Raw genomic sequence first — 12268 nt, forward strand, 5'->3', positions numbered from 1 at the left:
CAGTCGACGGCGGCTGAGTCTAACCCTATACTCTAGCGCGTCTACAGTCGACGGCGGCTGAGTCTAACCCTATACTCTAGCGCGTCTACAGTCGACGGCGGCTGAGTCTAACCATATACTCTAGCGCGTCTACAGTCGACGGCGGCTGAGTCTAACCCTATACTCTAGCGCGTCTACAGTCGACGACGGCTGAGTCTAACCCTATACTCTAGCGCGTCTACACATCGACGACGGCTGAGTCTAACCCTACTCTACAGTCAATGACGGCTGAGTCTAATCCTATACTCTAGCGCGTCTACACATCTACGACGGCTGAGTCTAACCCTATACTCTAGCGCGTCCACAGTCGACGACGGCTGAGTCTAACCGCTATACTCTAGCGCGTCTACAGTCGACGGCGGCGGATATTAACATGCCTAAGACTTTTGCACAGTACTGTGTGTATATATATATATATATATATAGTCACTTTTGCTTCAATGTTCTATTATTATATAACAATGTTTCTATTTACTTTACTTCTTGAACTTTTTCAAAAAACACCAGCTTTTCACTGAAAATCGCAGATACTATTGTAATAAATTGCTATAACTTGCTTGGGGATTGTTACATGTAGACACAATTTAATCTGGAAATCTAGAATATCCAAGTATAACTTTCTAAAGGAACAAATCCAAACTTCAGGAGTTTTTTTTTTGAGTTGAGTAAAAAAGTAAAAAAAAAATAAAAAAAAACATTTGCTGCTGTTTTTCTTAAATCTGGTAAATTAATCCATTCTAAGACAAAATTTAAATTAGCTAGATTGAAACTTCAAGTTCTCCTGGTTAAAATGATATATAGCACTTGATGCTGACTGCTATGGGCTAGAAAAACAAAGAAAAGAATTGGCGAGTCATGTGCCCCAAAAATGTTCTAGGTCTTTAAGGGTTAATGCAGAATTTTAATGTTCCTGTTTAGGCCAGTTTAAGTTGGCAGCTCTGTTTTTTTTCTTATCTTATCATCATCTATCACATGTTAGAAAACACAATTTAAAAAAACATTAACACTTTACTTCTTTGGCGAGTGTGTGAATTTGCATGTATGTGGCAGTAGGGCCTAATCTGACACGTTTTATGTGTTGCAGCTATTCCCTCATTTAAAAATACCACAAATCTTCCTCCCAAACTTAAAGGAACACGCCGACTTTAGCTTATTCACCGTATCCCCCAGAGTTAGATAAGTCCACATACCCTTCTCATCTCCGTGCGTGCCGTATCTCTGTCTGACTCACCCACCGCTAGCCTAGCTTAGCACAAAGACTGGAGGTAAACGGCTCCAGCTAGCATACTGCTCCCAATAAGTGACAAAATAACACCAACATTTTCCGATTTACATGTTGCGATTTGCATAGTCACAGCGTGTACAAATAACAAGGTCACATGAAACACAGCCATCTTCTAACCGTATACATACTGGGAACTATATTCTCAGAAGGCGAAGCACTGCTACTTCTGCGGAGTGATTTACTCCAACTCTGCTCCTCACCACGGGGCTTCTCAGGCGCGCCAAGCAAATCACTCCGCCCAAGTAGCAGTGCTAAATAGGAAAATGTTGGCATTATTTTGTCACTTATTGGGAGCAGTATGCTAGCTGGAGCCGTTTACCTCCAGTCTTTGTGCTAAGCTAGGCTAGCGGTGGGTGCGTCAGACAGAGTTACGTCACGCACGGAGATGAAAAGGTTATGTATGGACTAGGGCTGTCAAAGTTAACGCGTTAACGCAAAATCATATTAACCCTCTGAGGTCTGAGGGTTTTTTGGGGCACTTGAGATGTTCTGACATGCCCTGACATTTGTGCTTTTTTCAGTTATTTATAAACATGTTAAACTTGTTGACAGTATTGTACAGTAACTGATTTTCTCATGTTTCTCTAAGTTTGTATTTCCTTGATTTCCATGTGTTTTATTTCCTTGATTCAATAATGTAGTAGTACTAAATATCATTCTGACATTGAACCAAGTATTATGCTGCTATTCATAAAAAGTAAAAAAAAAAAAAAGAAAAGAAAAGAAAAAGAAAACTGGCCAGTAGCAATGTTTAATTAGTTGACCAAAGCCAAAATTTTGAGACTTGGCAAATGTTCATTTTGAGCTCTTTTTGCTAGTATCAGAGGACTGGTTTTATTAAGGTTTAATGTATTGCATCATAAGCCAGAAACAACATGTTAGAATTGTCAGTGATTCTTACCATTCTGTTTCTGGTTTTATGAATGCCGAAATTACTAAATAAATGTTAACAGCATGATAGCATACAACTGCATTTCTCGTCTGTCACCACCTTATCCTACTTCTAGCAATGACAGAAATAAGTTATTGATATGCTGATTCTGTGATCCTTGTACTTGTACTTGTAGATTTAGCACAGTATGCAATTAATAACAACATATTTAGTATTCATTTCCACTTTTCGAATATTTTCTTCTTTTGTATTTAAAATAAATGTCTCTCCGGGAAAATATAGCCCACCTTACTCTCCACACCACTGATCCAGTTATCAAAGGCTAAATCAGACAATGGAGGGGTTCACCAACAAGGCAGGCTATTTGCACTTAGTGTGAATAGACACTCCAAAATAGTAATTATAATTATAAAATAAAACATTATACCAGTTATCCCAAGCTTATTAAACCAACAGTATTTTTTTTTAATTGCTTGCACACTAAAAGTGGTACTTAAAGGGATAGTTCACCCAAAAATGAAAATTCTGCCATCATTTGGTTGTTCATTCTGCACAAGTTGTTTCAAACCTGTATGAATTTCTTTTTTCTGCTGAACACAAAAGAAGATATTTTGAAAAATGTCGGTAACCAAACATTTGATGGACCCCAATGACTTTCATAGTAGGAAAAAAAATATACTATGGAAGTCAATGGGGTCCATCAACTGTTTACAGACATTTTTCAAAATATCTTCTTTTGTGTTCAGCAGAAAAATGAAATTCATACAGGTTTGAAACAACTTGAAGGTGAGTAAATGATGGCAGAATTTTCATTTTTGGGTGAACTATCCCTTTAATGTGCCACTCTTACCTGGTTCCAAGGTGGGGCAGAGGGTGCGTGGGAAGGCTTGGTGGTGTCCCCGAGCCGCACACTACTGCCCGCTGGTGATGGAAGAGGGGGATAGGAGTGGCAAGGCATGGGAGTATCACTCACTGCAATCCATGCCCTCTTGTGACCCAGAGATGGAAGAAATTGCTCTTTTATTGAAAATGTGGGTACCTGCTGGACTCCGAGGAGCCAGTGGCGGAACAGAAACAAAACAAAACTAAAGATTCTCCACCCGGTCCTCCTCCGGGGGAGGGAGAGGTGCGGACACTATATCCCAAAGAGCAACTTCCTCCATCGCTGGGTCGCCCGTCTCAGGGCAGCTTGCCCTTACGCTTGCCGCCAGATTTAGCGGGGGCCTGGACGGGCTGGGCGCTCCTCTTGCGACTGGCCACCTGCTGCCTGGGTGGAGGCTGCTGCTTAGGCTGAGCAGGGGTGGAGGCGGCCGCAGGGTGGCGCCCTCGGCGACGAGCAGACGGAGGCCCCGCCGATGACTGGGTGGAGGCAGCAACTGGTTGTCGGGGCAGGATGTGCTTAATCACCTCCGTCTGCTTCTGTGCTGCGGAAAACTGCTGGGCAAAGTTTTCCACAGCGTTGCCGCAGAGGCCGGCCTTCAGCCACATGTGTCACTCCTGGACCACTAACGTGGACATCGCCTGACCCAGGGAGCATGCAGTGACTTTCGTCGCCCGGAGGGCGAGGTCAGACGCTGTACGCATTTCCTGCATAACCCCTGGGTCGGAACTACCCTCGTGCAATTCCTTGAGCGCCTTGGCCTGGTAGACCTGCAGGAGCGGCATGTCATGCAGGGCGGAGCCAGATTCTCCACAGGCTGAGTAAGCCTTGTCCACGAGAACAGATGAGAACTTACACGCCCAGGAGGGGAGGCATGGATTTCCCCGCCAGGAGGTAGCGGTCCTGGGACACAGCTACATCGCCACAGACCGCTCCACCGGGGGGATCCCCACGTAACCCTTCGCCACTCCGCCGTAGAGGGTAGTGAGGGAGGAAGACGCACCAGAACTGTTTCGGGCAGAAAAAGGTGCCGTCCATGCTCTGGTAACCTCTTCATGTACTTCCGGAAAGAAGGGCACTGGGGCGGGGCGCTGAGAACCAGTACGGGCCTCCCCGAGATACCAATCATCCAGCCGCGAAGGTTCGGGACACGGTGGAGGGTTCCACTCGAGCCCAACACTTGCGGCGGCCCGGGAAAGCATAGCCGTGAGCTAATGCCCAAAGGAGGCAGCGCAGCCGAGTCTTCATCCCCAGTGGACATTAGCTCACCCTCCGATGCAGTGATCTACATTTGATCATCTGGTGGAGCTCCAAAAGAAATGACTGGGGCCGCCGTGGGCGGTCCAGCGCACTCTCTTGGGGGCTCCACGGGTGGCGTTACAGAGGAGTGAGGGGCCCGAGAAGACTGCCTCGGCGGATTATCTCTCACTGTGATTCTCAGGTCACCAGGGCTATTAACCGAAGTAGGCTTCTTCTGCTGGGCAGAAGAAGCGCTAGATCAGGGAATCAGCGAAGGGGCTCCACCTCTTTCGAGGAAATGGAGTCTCGACCGTAACGCGCGATGGTCATGTTCCCGCAATGAGAACATGATTCATCCATGAGCGCCATTTCAGCGTGCCTATAGCCCAAGCACGTGATACAGCGATCATGCCCGTCAGCCGGAGTCAAACATTGACCGCATCCAGAAACACACGATCTGAATGACATCTTGAAAAAGACGCAGACAGATCGTGTTAGCTCTCTTAGAAGTGCTCTGAGGTGCTGAAACGCACAGGGAGATAGCCGTGGCTACACACCAGGAATGCAACCCAGTGTGAGCACTGACTCTCAATCGTCACGCCCACTGAACCGACAAAGCTGTAAAAACAGCTGTTTATGCTGAGAGAGAAGACGCAGAGAGATCGCGATCCTCGCTGTCAGCGCCGTCACACCAACACCATGAAGCAGAGTTTCTTCTTTGCAGAGACTCGAAGACACTCAGTAGATCTTGCAGGAGATAAGAACAGCATACACCGTCTGGCTCCGAAACGAAAGACAAGGATACGAACGCACCTGCTGCTTGTTTTATGCTCGCGCAATTATCGCATGCCAATGTGCATTGGCTCATTAGTTTCACTCGAAGTAGATAGGCTCTCGCAAGCGATCCACATTTGTCAGAATAACTTCTGACTCACGTCATAGTGAGCTGACGAAGGGGAACCACAAATGTGATCTGAGAACAAGTCCACTACCCGTTACTGATAATGGCAATGAGGAATGTTAAATATACAATTAATCCAAAAGTCAAAATAAAACTGTAGTGAAAAGCTGGATCGCTCCAGCAACGGGGGAGAGAATTTTAGATCTGGTCTGAAACATGATGCAGGCAGAGCAGGTGTATCATGGCTTGAAGACCAGAATTAACTTCATGTTCAAATCAGCCATATATTCATTTAACCCTCTGGGGTCTGAGCGGTTTTCTGGGCCCTGGAGGTGTTCTGACATGCTCTGACATTTGTTTTTTTTTCAGTTATTTATAAACATGTTAATGGCAAAAGTGTAAATTCACTCTATATAACACAAACAGGGCTAGCATAATATCTGATCAACATGCTTGTAAATCTTTGTATTTTTAAGAGAAAAATGTTTATGCGTGGTTATTTAAAAAAAAAAAGAAGAAAGTTGCTGAAATAAAAACACAAAACACATTCTAAATATGTGCCCACAAGACTCTTGACTAATGTATGTTGTCGTTTCTAGTTCTGGCTTCAAAATGATGTAAAATTCATCCTGCCTGATCGTTCTCTTAAAACAATACATTGATTTAAACATTGTAAAACAGTTTTTTTTGTCAGAAGAGGTTTATGCATGGGAGGGGTAATCGCTCATCAATATTAATGAGATTCAGACCAGGGGTGTGACATAGACACTCCCCCAATGACTAATGGGCCATAAAGAGAGGCAGCCTGAACAAAGTAGAGGAGATTCAAAGGTTTTGTTTTTCACTGTTTTATTGTAATTCCTCTATGAGGAGGAACTAAATGTTTTAAATTTGCAATGTTTTAAACTCAGCTGTGGTCCTGGTTCCCGTGCAGGCAGGAATCTCAGAGTCTGTGGAACCATATCAATGTCAGTCTCTGTTTTCCATGACAGAGTAGACTGCTTGTTGCTTGTCTGAATGTTTGTCTTGGCCCTCTTTGCAACAGGTGTCTGATGATCACCATCACCTTTATAGCTGTAAAACAAACAAACAACTGTGAGCATGTTTATTACACAAAATATAACAACTGCATTTCAATCATTATAAGTAACATTGGCCAGATGCAAAGCCATACAGACACATAATGTTTGTATGGACTATGTAAAACCAGAATATGTAAACAGAATTATACTAATATCTGAAAGAAAGGGAATAAGTGTACATACTTTTCAGTTGTTCTCAAAACTGAACGACACCTGTCGCGTGCCCTCCCAGTGCGAGTTGCAGGTGAGGCTGAGAGTGATGCTACCACATTCCTATAAAAATAATAATATTAATATTAATAAAGGTTGAACAAAGTACTATGCCAGCACATGCATAACTGATGGACAGTCAGCATTTTGGTAAAACAACAAAAATAAGCTCTTTTATACTAACATTACCAATCACTAATTGTAATAGTGCATACATAACACCACAATTTTTGCAATTGTGTCTGGTAATTGTGTTTTGCAATTGTGTCTGGCAATCCACACAGGCACATGTAGCATTGTAGCATCTCTAAGTATATAAACAAAATTGGTCTAACATCTGTAAAATAGTGGGTAAATATGTACTTACTCCTTCTGATTTCTGTCTGTGTTGCTGCGTGCCCTCTTAGTGCGAGTTGCAGTGAGAGGTGAGAGTGAGCAACCTACATCATTCCTTAAAAAAAAGTTGAAAACTATTATTATCATATAGAGTACTATTCCAGCACATGCACAACTGATGGGCATTAGCATGCTGATAAGATAGCACAAAGAAAAAATATGTAACATTATCAACCAACCTCCAAAAATAAATAAACTCATACAGGCTCATATTGTAATAAGTATATAAACAAAATTGAACAAACATGGGTAAATATGTACTTACTCTTTCTGACGTTCAACTGTGTTGCTGCGCGCCCTCCGAGTTGCAGATGAAGGAGATGCAGCATTCCTGTTTTAAAAAAAGTTGAAAACTATTATAACATAAATATTTCAAAGTATAGTAGCCTATCATTAGTCTATATGAATAACTGATGCAAATAATTGTAGACACGTGCTGTAGGCATATATTGCGTGTAATGGGCCATTACTGGAGATAGCACAATGCAAACATTAACACATTTGCAATTCATCAGCTGGGCATATTTACACATTTCAGCACATACACACATTTGCAATAGATATTTGCAAGCACTCTTCGTTGATGATAATGAGGCAGCATAAACACTAGTCAAAATATAATCTAAACATACATAATATTTTCTAAATTAATTTCAAAATTCTAACTTTCATACAGGCCTATAATATAAACGTTGTACATATATACAGCATGTCTAGGCTATGCTGTATAAAGTCTTCTGAAGGTACGCGCCGAAACGCGTTTGTGCAAATACGTTTATTTATGCATGAAGCCTCTCTCCTACTTTATACAGCATAGCCTAGACCAGTGGTTTTCAAACTATGGGTCACACAGTGAGAAAAGGTGGGTCGCACAAAGGCACTTAGCTGCAGCTAAATTTACGTTACGATGAGTGAAACAAAACCAGTCCGATTAATGACCAAACGACTATGAGTTTTAGCGCCCGCCAAAGTGTTATTTGATCGCTGAGTAATGTAGATGAACTGCTGCGCTTGTGACAGAGTCACAGTGCATGTTTAACTGAAAGAACGAGCAGAGAGAGTACTCGGTCGCGCGCACGCGCGCTCTCTCTCTCTCTTCGGAGCCAGGCGAAAGTGTAAAAAAGACTTCACCATCTCCAAACTAAGCGCTGTCCTGCTCTCTCTCCCTCGCACATATTAATCAAAATAAATCGACACGGTGGTAAAAGGTCGGAAGACCAAAGTTTCATGTGGAGCATTCTGAGATTTTTTTTTTCTTCCTCAATTACCGCTGGGTGTGAATTGTGCTAAATAAGTTGTTGCCTTATCTTCTCTGAAAAGCGTCCCAGACATTCAGCTGACATAAAACAACACTTTAATTAAACGAAAAAAAACTATCCAGTGATGAAATGTTTTCTGTGTTGACACAAATCGTGGATGTCCATGTCCTAACTGCTGGGATAATCACACAACGCGCACGACATGTCCAATTCGCGAACTAATGACTCCTTTGAACGATTCATTTTAATGAATGGACAACTGATCTTTCCAACAGTGAACTCAGGAGACGTTTGAATCAGTAACACTTTACAATAAAGTTCTATTTATTACATAAATTACATAAAAAGTACAGTTCTCTTACGAGAGGTACTCTTGTACTGCGTAAATCTTACGCTAGGGGAAATCTCTTTTCCGCGAGATACTGAAGCCCAAAAATTATCCTTAATTTTGAAATAATGTAAAACGCGTTGCGGCAGCATGCAGACATAGGCGAGACAGCTCGCGCGCCTATTGGCTGCCCTGCGGCAACTGCAGCAGCCTATCGATAAGGCCCTATCGTGACGTCATCACCAATGGGGGCGCTTTGCGCCCCATACGTCACGTCCCGCCGAAACGGCCGTGGCCTGGGGCTATAAATATAGCATCGAAAGGCTAGCTTACCGATTTTTCATCTCTTCAGCGGAGCTCACGCATCGCTGGATCCAGAGAGAAGAAGCCGCGCCGTGGAAACAGCATTTTCAGCGGGACGAGTTCGGTACCTGGAGTCGCTGGCCGCGCCGCCTTCAACCACCGTTCCTGCTACGCTATCCGGCGTTATATCCTTTTATTGCATTGTGTGTGTTCGCCGCCGCGACTCACACTCCTTCTCTAAAAGAGCAGAGCGTCTTTTTCAAGATGTCTCGTCCATCCTGTGGCTCGTGCCGAGCCCCACTCAGCGACGGGGACCGCCATGTCATCTGCGTTTCCTGCCTGGGTGAAGGACATGCGGCTCTAGCGCTCGCTGACGGCGGATGCCCTCACTGCGAGCTTATGCCTATGGCGACTCTGAGGACTCGCATGGCAACTTTCCACGAGCCTGCACCTCCCGCTTCGACGCCGCGCCGTAAAAAGCGCCGTGCTCAGCGGATCCCTGAGCCTCCCACCGAGAAAAGCTCGCCGGTGCGCCTGCCAGCTTCGCCGTCTGCTTCTCTCGAGTCTCTCACTCCCGGACAGTGGCCGCCGCTGGCCGCCGCTTCCGCCGGAGATGACAAGGAAGAAGCGGCAGTTTTCGAGGAGGACAACTGCTCTATCCTGGCTTCGGACAGCGAGGATTGGGCGAGCTCTGTGGACCTCGCCCCTTCTTCTGCCCGCGAGTCGTCAGGAAAACGGGCCAGCATTGAAGCTGAGCTGATGCGTCTGCTCACACAGGCCACAGAGAGCCTCGGCCTCGAGTGGTCCGCGCCCGCCGAGCCTACACGCAACCGTCTGGACGGCTGTTTTCTGCAAGGGGACCGCGTTTCCACGCCCTCAAGACCCGCCCCGTTTCTTCCTGAGCTTCATGAAGAACTGGCAAAGTCTTGGAGCGCCCCTTTTTCAGCCAGGCTGCGTTCCTCTGCTTCGGCGGCATTCTCCGTGGTGGACGGTGCCAAAGACAGAGGATACCTCGCTCTCCCTCTAGTGGAGGAGGCAGTAGCAGCCCATCTTTGCCCGCCCTCTGCTGGACGGCGGACTAAGACGGCGCTACCTTCAAAAGCCTGCCGCGCTACTTCTACCCTGCACAGTCGCGCTTACACCGCCGCTGGGCAGGCTGCATCAGCGCTACACACTATGGCCACTCTCCAGATCTTCCAAGCTAACCTTCTCCGAAAGCTGGACGAGGAAGGCACGGAAGCAGTCAACGTGGCGGATTTAAGGAGCGCTACGGACCTCGCTCTCCGCGCTACGAAATCCGCTGCACAGGCCATAGGGCGGAACATGGCCTCTCTAACCGTTGCTGAGAGACACCTCTGGCTGACGCTTTCAGAAATGCCGGACTCGGAGCGCTCTGTGTTCCTCGACGCCCCCGTTTCTGCTACTGGCCTCTTTGGATCGTCCGTCAAAGATTTCGCGGACAGATTCGCTGAGGTACAAAAGACGTCGCAGGCCATGAAGCACTTTTTGCCAAAGCGCTCTAGCTCCGCATCAGGCCGCTCTAAACAGCCGTCTGCTCGCAGCTCGCAGCCGCCGCCCCCCGCCGCCGCTTCACAGCGTCGACAGGCCCGGGACCAGAGACCACGCTCTCGCTCTGCCGGCCGCCGCCCCCCACAGCGTGGGACTCGGCCGAAGATTGAGATGAAGCCCGAGGCCTCAAAGTCTTCCTAGCCAGCTTAGGAAAACGACGGTGTTCAAGCCCCGCTGCGGCCGGGTTTCCACCAAAACTTCCCGCTCGTCCAGTTCCATTACATGCGACTGTTCCAGTGTACTCTACAGTAAACAAGTCGGTTACATTACCCGCTTGCCTGTACACAAACGCCGTTTTCACGGCGACCCAGATAAATCCTGTAAAGAGCATATTTTCTGGTATTCCGGCCACGGCCGACGGTGTTATGAGTGTAGTAAAAATGCCCACTGCCCAGTGCCCATTCCTACACACAGACACAGCCCGCCCCACAGGGCTCGCGCACATAAAATCGACTCAGGTCGATGGTGTTTTCAGTGCAAATGTGCCCGCTGTCCTGCGCCCACATTCACTCACAGACATGACGAATCCCTCGGTTTCCCCCACGCTCGCCGTCTCTCAGCTACCTGCCGTGAGAGAGCCGAGCGCGGGCGAACCGCCCGCTGTAATCAAAACACTCCCCGCCTCGAGCGCTGCAAATGCGGTGTCTATAATACAGCATACCGAAGCTCCCCGGTCGCCACTATGTCACGACCAGAGCTCCGATCTCATTCAACCCTTAGCTATGCATGCACATGCGTGGGCAAAGCTTCCCGGTGTATCAGAATGGGTGCTGAACATTATAGAAAGAGGCTATTCGCTACAGTTCGCTCGACTTCCCCGCCGTTGTGCGGTGCGAGTCGAAACCACGGTAGAAAAGGAAGTAGCAAGTGTACTTCGTACCGAAATTGCGAAACTGTTGAGCAAAGGGGCAATAGAGCCTTTATCTCAAGCTCAGAGCGAAGGGGGGCTATACAGCAGATATTTTCTGGTTCCGAAAAAAGACGGGGGTCTCAGACCCATTCTAGATCTAAGACAACTGAACGAAGCGCTTTCAAAACGCCGGTTCAGAATGCTCACAACCAAGAAAATCCTCGCGCAAATTCGCCACGGGGACTGGTTTGTGTCAATAGATCTGAAAGACGCGTATTTCCAAATACAAATAGCGTCACGTCACAGGCGATTTTTGAGATTCGCCTTCGAGGGCCAGGCTTATCAATACACAGTCCTACCGTTTGGCCTGTCCCTAGCACCCCGTACATTCACGAAGTGCATGGACGCAGCCCTCGCTCCCCTGAAACTTCGGGGAATGCGAGTTTTGAACTACTTGGACGATTGGCTGGTTCTAGCTCAGTCACATACGGAGCTCATAGAACACAGAACCATTTTACTCGAACATCTCGAGAATCTGGGTCTCAAAGTCAACTGGGCGAAAAGTTCACTGTCTCCCAGTCAGAGAATATCTTTTCTGGGCACAGAACTGGACTCGCTGTCAATGACAGCTCAAATATCGCTACAGCGCAGATTGACTATTCAGCGCATGACAGAAACCTTCCGCCGCGGCACTATAGTCCCGCTAAAGAAGTTTCAAAGGATGCTCGGTCTCATGGCAGCAGCATCCACAGTTCTCCAGCTGGGTCTGCTTCGCATGCGCCTACTGCAGTTCTGGCTACAAGCGCGAGTACCGCGTTGAGCGTGGACTTCAGGTCTCTTTCGCCTCAAGGTCGATCAGAAATGCGTCTCAGCACTGATACCCTGGAGAGCGACCGACTGGTACCAGTCAGGTGTAAGCCTGGGGACTTCCTCGAGTGTGAAGGTGGTGTCCACGGACGCCTCCACCTCGGGATGGGGAGCACTGCTCGAGGGCAGACCGTTTTTCGGCCAGTGGTCAGAACGGGAAAAGCTTCT

The 12268-nt window shown here is 46.9% G+C and overlaps 1 long non-coding RNA gene across 1 annotated transcript; it reads right to left on the bottom strand.

Annotated features, from left to right (window-relative positions):
* Nucleotides 1-6061: 6061 nt before the first annotated feature.
* Nucleotides 6062-7600, bottom strand: LOC309503515. Its single transcript, XR_014207680.1, has 4 exons — nucleotides 7190-7600; nucleotides 6896-6979; nucleotides 6502-6591; nucleotides 6062-6310 (listed from the first exon to the last, which is right to left on the bottom strand). It is a non-coding gene; the product is annotated as an uncharacterized lncRNA (long non-coding RNA).
* Nucleotides 7601-12268: the final 4668 nt, after the last annotated feature.

This window comes from Leuciscus leuciscus (assembly GCF_965113295.1).
Source record: "Leuciscus leuciscus genome assembly, chromosome: 7".
NCBI lineage: Eukaryota > Metazoa > Chordata > Actinopteri > Cypriniformes > Leuciscidae > Leuciscus > Leuciscus leuciscus.